Raw genomic sequence first — 12,486 nt, forward strand, 5'->3', positions numbered from 1 at the left:
AGGTGCCCAACTGAAGGGCCATGGTGTTTGTGGAGACCTGCTCGGTGGGGCAACTGCAAACGAAAACTGCAGGGAGCAGTGTTCTGAAAATTAGAAGTGTCTCTGTCCTGAATGAAGTGGCACTGTGAGGCAGGCGGAGTAGCTAATGCTGCCGCACCTCCCAAAGAGAACGGGAGAGGTCCAGCAGCCAGACACACCCAGGAAATGTGCCAAGACTCCTGCTCCCCGTGCTGCGTCCACTGCACCCACTGCCATCTGGGCCCAGCACTGAGCTCTCCAGGGATGTCCCAAAACAGAGGCGCACAGCCCTGCTTCCTCCCAGCAAGGAAGTCACAGTAAAGCTACCTATGTCCGAGGGTGCCAAACAACTCTAAAAGTTCGGAGCAGATAGAGTTGAGGCCAGCAGAAGCATGCGCTCTGCCTTCTGTCAGGAAGCGTCTCTGTCAGGCAAGCAGGGGGTTATGACAGGACAAAGATTGCTGGCAGAAAGTGTTAGCTTCCCAGGAACCACTAGTGGGCTTCTGACAAGAGAACTGGGATTTCTGAAGAGAGCAGTGATTTTTCACTGGAGGTTGATTTCTCAAAGGACTACGACACAACACCGGCTTCTGACAACTTTAACATCCAATACACAGGAAAGCAGAAGACTTGGACAGTAATGAGAGTGTCCGTGGGAAAGGACAAAAAGCAGCAGCCAGGAACAAACTGAAAAACCACAGGGAGGATTCAGCTCTGCTTGGCTACAGACAAGGGTCTTGGGACCTGTGGCCCAGGGACCCAGGGGGCTGAGGAAGGAGCTAAACTAATCAATGTGAGCACAAACGCCCAGGAAATACACTCCAACCCACGGGCCTGCGGAGGGTGAGAAGGCAACTGTGGTTCTTCTAGCCCCAAACCCAGGAGTCAGCACTGTCCGAGTTCCCACTGAGGAGATCCTGACAAAGGTGTTCTCCACTCATTGAGGGGGCAGGAGAGACTCAAAAGTCCGAAACCACAGCCCTAGAGGTCACAGCATTCTGGCAGCATGGAGAAACAAGAGCTGTGGTCGAGATCAAAATGAAGGAAGGAGCAGCCACAGGGGCCCCTGACTATACTTGGTGGTGGATGGGGGGGGGCGGGGAATGAGTGGGTGGGGGGTGTTCCCAGGCTCCGTTCCCTGGGTGGGTTTCCATTTGCAAGCCAGAGCCGGGGTACCGAGCCGGCCTCCTCCGAGGCCCAGGGATGCGGTTTACCTCAGACTGAGTGCTCATGGACCCTGGCCGTCCAGGACCGTGCGTGTACCTTACTGTCACTGGGTGGCTGCCCTCCCCCCCCACCCCCCCCCTCTCCCGCCCCAACAGCTGCGAGCCAGGAGCCTCGGGCCACACTTCGCTTTCAATGGGAGGCCAAGCTGGCCTGGGGCGCCCTGGTGCCGCCTCCGCCCTGCAGACCCGGAGTGGCAGGGTGGTTCTCCCTGAGGCTGGCCTGAGAAGCAACTCCAGGTTGCACAGAGGAGGTGCCGGGATCGCGTCGCGGCGAACCGCAGAACAGATATGGTGGTAACAAAGATTACAGACCAGTAGCAGATGGAAGATTTTCTTGAGCACTTGTAACAGGAGTAGCCTAGGACGTCTGGGCCCATCTCACTTTGACAGCCGTGGATAACAGACCCTCCCCAGAGAAGCCCTGCCCCGTGCCTGCATCTGAATAGGCGCTGGCTGCCCTCTCAGCAGCCATTCCTATGCCTTCATTTGCTGGGGAGGACTAGTGGGCAGCCCACTCTGTGAAGACCCACGTGGTGGTCATAACTGTGGCTTAATGTGGCTAAGCCTTGGTTATCTGTTTGGTAAGATCGGGATAAAAATGCCTCCTTTCTTGGCTGTTGAGGTAATTCAGTGACATAATTGTGTGTGTGTGTGTGTGTGTGTGTGTGTGTGGTTGTTATGTGCCTGTCTTAATCTTTATTCTGGGTTCTTACCCCCACAGAGATAAGCATTCAAATCTTAGATATAAATATAGTGTACCAGTGACAGCAGGATTTATCTGAGGGTGAATATATACTCACCCAGGAGAGTGCAACCCTGCAGGGAGAGGTACTTGTCTTGAGTGGGCCAGAGAGTTCTTGGGAGGAGGGGAGGAGGCCAGAGAAGTATCCCCAAGAGTGGTCAAGAACAAAAGAAGCACCCCTGCCCCAATCTTTTCAGCCTCTTAAGATAGTATGTATGTAATAAGTATCTATTTTTATTGGAAAGGCATATCTACAGACAGAAGGAGAGACAGAAAAATCTTCTGTCCGCTGGTTCACTTTCCAAATGTCTGCAATGACCAAAGCTGAACTGATCCGAAGCCAGGAGCCTGGAACTTCTTCTGGGACTCCCACAAAGGTTCAGGGTCCCAAGGCTTTGGGCCATCCTCTACTGTTTTTCCAGGTTGCAAGCAGGGAGCTGGATGGAAAATGGAGCAGCCAGGACATGAATTGGTGCCCAAATAGGATCCCAGCACTTGCAAGGCAAGGTTTTAGCCACTAGGCTATGACCACAGGACCCTTGTCAGCCTCTTTTATGAGCTAGGGGGTGGTGCCCTAATGGAAGAGGGTGGAGGTTAGCATGCCTGGAGCTTTTCTGGGATTTTCATGGCATCTTCTTCCTGGTCCTGGATGAGACACAGATGCGAGGTGGGAAGGTGGATGTCTCAGAGTGACTGGTCCCAGGATAGAGTTGCAATGCAGGACTGGTAGAAACGTCATCTTGGGATTGCTACCTAACTGCCTGCCTCGGCTCCCCCATATCATAAGGTATGTGTAGGAAATTGGTTCCATAACCCCCATAGATACTAAAATCCATGGAGGCTCAAGTCACTTATGTAAAATGATACAATATTTGCATAGAACCTACGCACATCCTTCTGTATATTTTAAATGCTGTCTAGATTACTTATAATACCTAATTCAATGTAAATGTTATGTAAATAGTTGTTATACTGCATTATTTAAAGAATAATGACAAGGGGGAAAAGGCCTGTACACATTCAGTACAGATGCCGTTTCTTCCCCCTAATTATTTTCAGTCTATGGTGATGGGACCTGCTGGTGCACAGGGCACAGTGTGGGCTGAATCCATGTGATCCTCTTGCTTCTCTTCAGGGGAGAACAGTACCCTTGAGAGCAAGGTTGCAGTAGGGAAGGCGATCCAGTTAGCCCTTGCCACAAAGGCACCCAGCTGACCAGCTAGATGGAGACTAAAATGTCACCTTCACTTGAGCTGGCAGATGCCTTGGGTGGGAGTTCATCTTCACAGAGAGCCCGTAAGGGTGAGCGGCAGTGGCAGCTGGGTGTCTGTGTCATCAACCGAGCTCGCTCTGCTAAAAGCCCTTCTAACACAGGCATTTATACCTCACCTCCCCGCAGTGAGACCCACCTCCCAGCCTCCCTTCCTCTCCTGCTTGTCATGGAGACCTTGCTAAAGTGGAGAACAGCTGCCATCAACAGCGTTTTCTCTTTTCTCACCAGGGGAAAAGGTTGCAGGACACATTCCAGGCACAGCCACCTTGAGCTGGCAGCTGCACCATCAACTGTGGCACTTCCGGGAAGGGTTACCTTGATGGTAACCTGTGCCTGTCTTCGTTTCTGGCTCACAAAGTTGGTAAAACGTAAGATAAGAGTGTGTATCCAATAGTTTCCTTTCTTTTTTTTTTTAATTTATTTATTTTATTACAGTCAGATATACAGAGGAGGAGAGACAGAGAGGAAGATCCTCCGTCCAATGAATCACTCCCCAAGTGAGCCGCAATGGCCGGGAACCAGGAACCTCCTCCAGGTCTCCCACGCGGGTGCAGGGTCCCAAAGCATTGGGCTGTCCTCGGCTGCTTTCCCAGGCCACAAGCAGGGAGCTGGATGGGAAGTGGAGCTGCCGGGATTAGAACCGGCGCCCACATGGGATCCCGGGGCGTTCAAGGCGAGGACCTCAGCCACTAGGCCACGCCGCCGGGCCCAATAGTTTCCTTTCATTCTGCCCTTTCAGGTACTCAAGAGCATCCCAGTCCTCACTGACCAGAAAGAAGCACTCCCAGACACCTCAGGGCCAGGTCACAACATAAAACTTCTGCCAGCAGTGTGATTGCAGAGCAGAGGCAGGGTTTCCTCTTCCAAAGATTAGAAAACAACAACATCAACAACAACAAAAAACGGTTGCTTTCCCCATGGGTTGGGAGAAGAAGGAAGAGGCATCTGGGCCTAGCCAGGAGGGATTGAAGGCTCCTGAAGCCATTCATTGTGGCCCCCCTCAACACCCACTAGCAGTGCTGGACACTTGTAAGCAATTGGTTGCTTCTAGGGTCCTATCCAGGAGGAGACCAAACGGGGGCAATCCACTCCTGATTTGGAAAAGTGTGTATTTCTCTCTACCCGGAAGTCCTTATGGAGTCTGCACTGCTGAAAATGGTGGGAATGCTCTTCTGAGCTGAAGGCGTCTCCAGTGGGCTGATCCTTTAGACAAAGGTTCTAGAACTAGAATCCATCAGCAGAAGACAAATGGAATTTCTCAGGTGACTGATGCTTTTTTTTTTTTTTTTTTTTTTTTGCACTATTTTTAGGAGGATGAGGTAAATAGCAAGGAGTCAAAAACAAATCAAGAATTTATTTTTCAAAACCACACAGTATCGGCAGCTTGTAGGGACTCTGGTGCAGTCCATCTTTGTTACGCTTTTTGCAAGAAATGTGATTGATGTTCAAAAGGATGACCCTTGCCTCCCTAGGTCCTGAAAGGAAATCCCTGTTCACTCAATTGCCAGAACCCTAATTTCCTTTGCATTGTAGTGAAGTGGACCTTGACTGTGTTCCTAAATTAACCACAATCCCCTTGAAATGAGACTTTCAAGAATTCTAATAGCCTTAAAGGTGATGCTGTCTGTAAATGTCATGCATGGAACATTCAGAAATGAGTTGCACTCTGACAGGGGGCTCCTATGGCTGCATCCTAGTATATCCGTGATAGGAATGGATCATGGTAGTGGCTCTCATCTGAGGGGAATTCCCTTTTTCCTCAAGAAATGTTTAACATTGTTGTTTGCCACAGAAGAAACTAGTAGACCAAGGGATGCTGCTCAGCATCCTACCATGCACAAAACAACAAAGAACCATTCAATGTAATATGTCAACAGCGAGGGGTCAAGAGATCATGACTCATAGTGAGGCAAAAATAAGGTGTACTCCTACTGAGGGCCTCATGGTTAATCACAGGCTTCAGGGTCAAGCTCAGAGCCCTACTCTGCCTTCCCTAACTTGGTGCTGGTATTACCTTACCAAGTTCTTAGGATGGTGAGATTGAAAGCCAGGACATCCATGAGTAATAAAATACAACAATAAGGATGTCTCACTGCTCTTGGCTGGTAAACGAAGAAGCTCAGCTGAGCCGGGAGTGGAAAGTTGGCAGTTACCTAAGCCTCCTGCTACCTGGTGAACTCTGGGCTAACAGAACTGGGAGCCAAGCTCCCTGGTACTGTGGGTATCTTCCCTGTGTAATGTTGTAGGATGTTGGCAACTCTCCCATGGGCAGAGCTACCTCTTCTAAGCAACCAAGCTTTCTTGTGACTAGTACCTTCTTTCTCTGGATGTGTTAATATCATCAGTAGAAAGTGATTTCAGTTTGGGCCCAAACTGTACTTAAGATGATTCTATTTCTTGGCTTTCATCTATTCTTTTGTTTGCATTTTGCAGTCCTGAGCAGGAGTTCCCTGATCTGAGACCAAAAAGTGTGATTTTGAAAAGTCAGCCAATCCATGGGTATATGGAGGTTGAATAATTAAGATATTGTGCTCTAAGCTAGTGCCAGTACTTGTGAAAAGTATTATTGTGATGCATCAATTAATACAATATAAGCAATTTATAGATTGGTCTTAATTCATCCTAGTTTTCTGTCATGATGTACTTTCTCTGTCAACAAATTATAAAAGTATAAATATCATCTTGAGAGAATGGGTCTGGGAAATGTTTTGACGATATAAATGAGGACTTTTCATGGAATAATTGAAAACCACTGGTGCGACTCTCAAAAGGCTTAAGAAAAACACACAGAAAAGAGCTATTGAACACAAACTCACGTGGCTAACTTGTATAAGGAAACCAGTAACTACAAGATAGTCATCATGACCAACATATTAAAACCACTTTAGATGAAAAGTTAAGAGCTCTGCCACTGGAATGTAAAATATGCAGAACAAGAAAATTTCCTCCAAGTGAGTCAGAAATTCTCTGGATGCTGAACAGGCTCTCAAGTGGCAATAGTGTTTAGAAAAAACTGGTCATGGAATGCTTTGCGTTCAGTTCTTGTGATGGGAATCTGAAATCTCCTCTTAGAAACCTCAAAACAAAGCCCATTGCAGCTATCTCAAGAGCAAGAAGGACGTGTGTTAGACACAGGGTATAGTCTGGTATTGGCTGCTGTTCATTGGGGGCTTTCTTTCCTTTTCTAAAAAATTCTTTTAAATGGAACAATTCCATTAGTTACTATATTTTCATTTGATCGAAAAGTAACTACATTTCATTTGTAAGGGAGAGAGAGAATTGACTTGGCAAGTGGAAACTACGAAAATCCTTCTAAATTGACTGTTAGATGGACGGTTACAAAATTAGGCATGGAATTAGAAAAGTGTGCTACATAAAGGAGGAAATCACTTGTGCGGTATGCCCGTGGGGGAGAGTCACTGAGGAGCCGCTGGCAGTGAGGAGTGCAGCCAGGTTTTTGTTTAGTTTTGAACACCACTGCTGTGTGCCGGGCCCTGAGCAGGGAGCAATTAGATGGGGAACCTGCTGCCCTGACTTGGAGATGCCTACAGCCCCACTTGGGGGAGATTCCACTAAAACCTAGTTGATTCCAGCCCACTGAGATCAGGTCCATAATGCCGCCAGTGTCTGGGAAACCATGGGAGATCTGCTAATCCCAGGCAGCGATGGGGTACAGCCTAGACATGGAAAGTTAGGGTGTCTCAATAAAGCCTTTAGGACTGATGCCTTACATGCATCTCAGGAAAAGAAATAGTAGTGCAGAATACCAAGAGTATAATAAGAAATCCTCCAGAGGGAAGGAAACAGTGTATAGGATTACCATTGTTATGGGGTGCAGCCAGTGATAGCCAGCACCCACTGACAGTGGGCAAATGAAATTTGGCTGTGTCCCCCAACCTCTGTCCTTAAGGTGGGTCCTACAGCAATGGAATAGTAATTGCATCCTCAACTGCTTCCCCCACATCCTAAATGAGCCAGGATATTGCAAGTCCAATTAGTCTAGGCATTTTTAGTACAAGCCCAGTTCCTGTTCCTGTCCATCCTAACGAGCACTAATCAACTCTTTAGCCCAAAACTCTTAGGTATTCGCTCCTGCCCACCTGTGACTCACCTATCAACTGAGAGGGGACGGTATTGTGTTGTGTGAAACCACTCCCCTCACAAGCCCCTTTAAAAGGCCCGTGAAGCAGGGGCTCTCACTCTCTTTCTGGCCAGGTGCTTCCATTACTCTGGCACCTTGACTCTTGGCTGACCCAGGACAGGTAATCCCCTGAGCACTGTGTGGTACTTAGATGGGACAATGGTTATAATGATGTTGTTTCTGGTCTGTGTACTATCTGGAGTTCCAGGAGGGGTGAGGCCTAGCAGTAGTAAAATGTGGGCAGAGAAGCCAGGGAAAGGTGAATGTCTGCAGCTTTGTAACTGTGTCCTGGTTCTTTGTGAGTGTGTCCAGGTTATTTATTGCATGTCTCTTAGGATAACATATATTGTTGGGGAAGCTGGGACATAGGTCTTTAGCTTAATGGATGGACTTAAGGATGATGACCATTTGTTTCTTCTGGGATTATAATTGGTCGGATTATGATTAGGTGGATTGCTGTATGGACTTGTAATTTGCTATTGTGCTCTGTTGTCTTCAAGCTTGATTGATAAAGACTCCTTAATAAACCTTAGACATGTCTGGTGTGATCTTGCTCGCACCCTGCAACACCATCAAATCCTCTGATACCTTCATTCAGTCACACTCGGAAGGAAGTTAGTGCAGAATCAGCTTCCTGGGGCTCCGAGTAGCCAGGGCTGAGAGACTCAGCTGGCACAACTTCTAGAATCCTCCACATCCACCTCTCACATTTGCTAAGCTTGTTCAAAGATCTCCAGGGACCTCCTCTCTTCCCATTAGCAGTGGAGTGGGCTGGGGAACGTACCACAGCTGCACTAAGACTCGCTCTATTGGATTACAAAGCCAAGTAATTGCCGTTTAAGGTTGAAGTAATGGTAAGGGCATTCATCTGCGTTTTTGTTCATGTGTCTAGCACTTAATTTGTACCTAAATTAGCAAATGAAAATGGTTATATGATCCAATAAAGTTATATGGATGGCAAGAAAAAATAACCTGGTCTGCTTCATTCTAGCAGGCAGGCCAATTCATTCTTTCTCTTTCCTATTGTGGCTCTCAGGCAGGCAGAATAGGAATTGGGCATGTGTGCTGGTCCCTGCCAAGGTTCCAGGCTCAAAAGCAGTGGGCAGGAGATGGGGGTTTATGGAATGCAGAATGTTGCTAACTTGACATGGCATGGGCAGGTCACTACTGCCATGCACATAAGGCCCTCTGGGATCATTTCAGCTAAGGAGAGACCCCAAACTAAATTATAAGAGTTAGTACAGATTTGGCATGCTGGTGCTCTTGGGCAGCATATGGCTAGCAAATACATGTTGCTTGGCATGAAAAGGTTTTTCAAGTCCTTTAATTTGCTTTTAATGTTTAAAAATTAGGTATTTTCACATGAATATTCAGATTTCCAGAGCTCTTGATGAGCTGTAAGAGAGCTGGCATGGCATTGGCATTCTTACGTGACAGGACTTGGCTGGAGCCAATCACTGACTCCTTTAGTCAGTTTCTTGTTGTCATCACGCTCCACTGTCCCATCCTGCACCTGCCCGCATCTCTTGCCTGGCTCCTGTGGGATTTGATCTTATGGCCCTGTTTTTCATCTGTCGGTCACTTAACAGAAAGTAGCTTGCTTTGGTTATTGTGCATATCAGTGTCACTTTTTACCTTCCTGGAGTTTGATCGTGTTATAAAGATCTTACCACCGCTTTTGTAGCCTTTGGGTCTTGGCACTGAATCATTTGCCATTGAATCATGGACTTACCCAGGGAAAGTTACTTAGGAGAGTAATTTACCTGCCCCTCATCACCTCACCCATGCCTCTCTTAGGAGCGGAGACTCAGAAAGGCCAACCAATTTTATTCAAAGTCACACAGGGAGACAGAGCCAAGACTAGATTCTCTTCTAGTGCCTTTCCTATCACATTTCAGTGTTTTCTGGGGTATCCATTTATGATATTACATGCCCTAAAGCAAGAAGGGAACTCCCCAAGTTAATGTATAATCTTCTTCCCTTGGGACATATGTGAATACCATAAGCTTATTGGGCATGGTTCAGCACCCCTGTAGATGGCCCCTGATGATATGAGATGAGGTGTTAGGAGCTTCATTTCCAGTTCAGTCTGTTGACTTTTGGGAGTGTTGAGCGGGCAGGAGGCCAGCCAGATTGGAGTCTAGCTCTGCCCCTTACCAGCTGTGTGACCCTGGACAAGTTTCCTCACTTGCCTCTGTGAGTCAGAGATCCCCAAGGGTGAGATAGGAGTGATGGCTCACAGGATGTTGTGATGATCCCAGAACATGAAAATATCCACGTTTTTAGGAAAAAATAATGTAAAAAGTTAGATCAATGACAATTCCTATAAACATGCTATCAAGCTATCAGAGACTCTCAGAATTTCCTCTTTTTGTAGGAGAAAAAAGATTCAGGCTCAGGGCACTTGATCACGCGGAACTGCAGGTTCTCCCTGCCATAGCCCCAGCAGGAATCGTGGATCTCAGTCAAAGCCATCTGGTCTCATGTACACCAGGCCACAGGGTAAAGCAGGAAACACCCTGATCTTCCCTTGCCAGGGCTTGTAGAGGTGAAGTCTCAATTGCACAAACAGAATTGTCAACATTGCCCATGCTCAAAGCGCAGAGGTGGAGAGGAATAGGCACCCTCCCGCTTCACTGACCCCAGATTGGGATTCTTGGTAGCACCTGCTCAGAGGGTGAGGCTCCCAGGCCCTCTCACAAGGCAGCCCCGAGCTTGATGGCTTGCTGACGTTCAGTTCACAAGCATGGGCTTGCAAGGCATTGTACTGTCTAAATGAACACTGTTTTTGCAAACTCGTGGGACCTGCCAGCTCTCTTGGTTTAACTAGATTTCTGCAGTGACATCCAGGCCTGTTCTGCATTAAATTAGAGCTGGTAATTTCAGAGGGAAACAGCTCTGAAATGGCATGAAAGACAAAAATCTGTTCCTTGAAAAATGACACCATATGTGCCTGCATTACTGCAGTTAGGGTAAAAGCCTTTTTCTCCCTTTGTTACTCATCAAGCCGCCAATGTTAATGTCAGATTTGCAACAGAACCATATACTAATGGAACCCAAATTAGCTCTAAAATTAGCTCTTAACAAGAAACTCGAGGCTAGCTCAAGGAAAGCAGATTTCTTCATGAGAGACAGAAAGCACTTTAGCAAAGCAGCCACAGATTGATATTCTCAAACCCCAAAAAAGATCACTGTTTGCTCTGAGGGAATTGCCCAAGAATGGTGCTCAGCCTGCTGTCTGCCTGCATGTCAGGAACCAGCAGCTCAACCTGCAGTTTAGGAAAACCTTTTCTCAGACAAAGAAGCTATGGAGGGTTTGAAATGCAGCTGGGCAAGCAGGGTCTAAGGGGGTCAGATTTGGGTGGGGCACTGGGTCCTGGGAGTGGCTTGAGTTTTAGAGCATGTTCCATTTATCATTGTTTATCTTTTGAGAATCCAAAGACTACAGGGAAACCAATTATGGTGAATATATGGATAAATGATATGTATCAGTTGAACTTGGTCGTCATGAGTCCTCTTTCATCATCCTTAAAAATTATGGACTAGGGCCCGGCGGCGTGGCCTAGCGGCTAAAGTCCTCGCCTTGAACGCCCCGGGATCCCATATGGGCGCCGGTTCTAATCCCGGCAGCTCCACTTCCCATCCAGCTCCCTGCTTGTGGCCTGGGAAAGCAGCCGAGGACAGCCCAATGCATTGGGACACTGCACCCGCGTGGGAGACCTGGAAGAGGTTCCTGGTTCCCGGCATCGGATCGGCGCAGCACTGGCCCGTTGTGGCTCACTTGGGGAGTGAACCATCGGATGGAAGATCTTCCTCTCTGTCTCTCCTCCTCTCTCTGTATATCTGGCTGTAATAAAAATGAATAAATCTTTTAAAAAAAAAAAAAGAAACCTATCCATTAAAACAAAGTACGAAGAACACAGGTGAGGACAGCTGGGGCTTAGGAGAAAGATGGCACCAGTGTGGGTGTGAGTGGTCTGAATGAAGAACCCCCTCATCAGGAATTCTAATTGTACATTCCTATCTATTCAGAGCAGCAGTTAGCTCCTGTGGGACCATAGAATACTTCTGAACCTGAATATGCATTGAGCATCATTGTTATTTTTTGTTAAGGTTTATTTATTTTTATTGCAAAGTCAGATACATACAGAGAGGAGGAGAGACAGAGGTCGGTCCGATGATTCACCCCCGCAAGTGACCGCAATGGCTGGACTGCTGGTATTAGAATCAGCGCCCATATGGGATCCTGGTGCGTTCAAAGCGAGGACTTTAGCCTCTAAGCCACTGCTCCAGGTCCCATTGAGCATCTTTGGTTGCGCACTAAGGTTCGGTGAACTGAGTTGGTTTTCCTTCATGTCTGTTGGGATAAGAAGATGCCTGTTGGGGTGCAAGAGAGATCACACTGGACCCATGTGTAGGATGTTAGGAGTCTTAATTTCCCAAGCTTGGTGACAGCATCTCCTGCTACACTCCAGGAGTTACTGCGCCGAGCCACCAAAGTCAGGTGGTTTTTAAGCTCTCATCCTCCAATCAGATTGAGAGCCACACAGTACAAAGTTTCAAGCAGGAAGGAAGTTACAAGAGCCCGACTTTATAGTTAACTAACCCTACAGGAGGGAGGAGGGGCGAGGTGCACTGAACCTCCTGAGTGATTTCCACGCTGTCAGTTGTGAATGATGCGGAAGGAGGAGCCTTCAATTAACTTGAGGAGGGGATGTAGGAAGGGCGGGGTGCAGAAACTTTCCACAACCAGCCTGCTGTCAAGCGGGTGCGAGCCATCAATGGCGGTGCACCGTTAACAGCCTGTGTAGGTAAGCAAATATAAGCTAGTGGGGTTGGAGGAGTGCTGTGAGGAAGGGCCCATCAAAGTGCTCTGGGGCGGCTTGTGGGGGAGACTTCCGTTTAGTTTTGTGGGTGTTAAGGGAGTTTACAGCAGAGGGGGCACATGGACAGAGCCTGTGGAGCTAGGCCCAGAGAGGACTTTCAGACCACCTGGGGCCTTTCATCTGGCTTACAAACAAATCCCGTGGTATTCAATCCAGGCCGCAACTCCAGATCAACCTCACCGTTCTCTTCCATCTGGCTT

Source organism: Ochotona princeps, chromosome 3 (genome assembly GCF_030435755.1).
Source record: "Ochotona princeps isolate mOchPri1 chromosome 3, mOchPri1.hap1, whole genome shotgun sequence".
Classification (NCBI taxonomy): Eukaryota; Metazoa; Chordata; class Mammalia; order Lagomorpha; family Ochotonidae; genus Ochotona; species Ochotona princeps.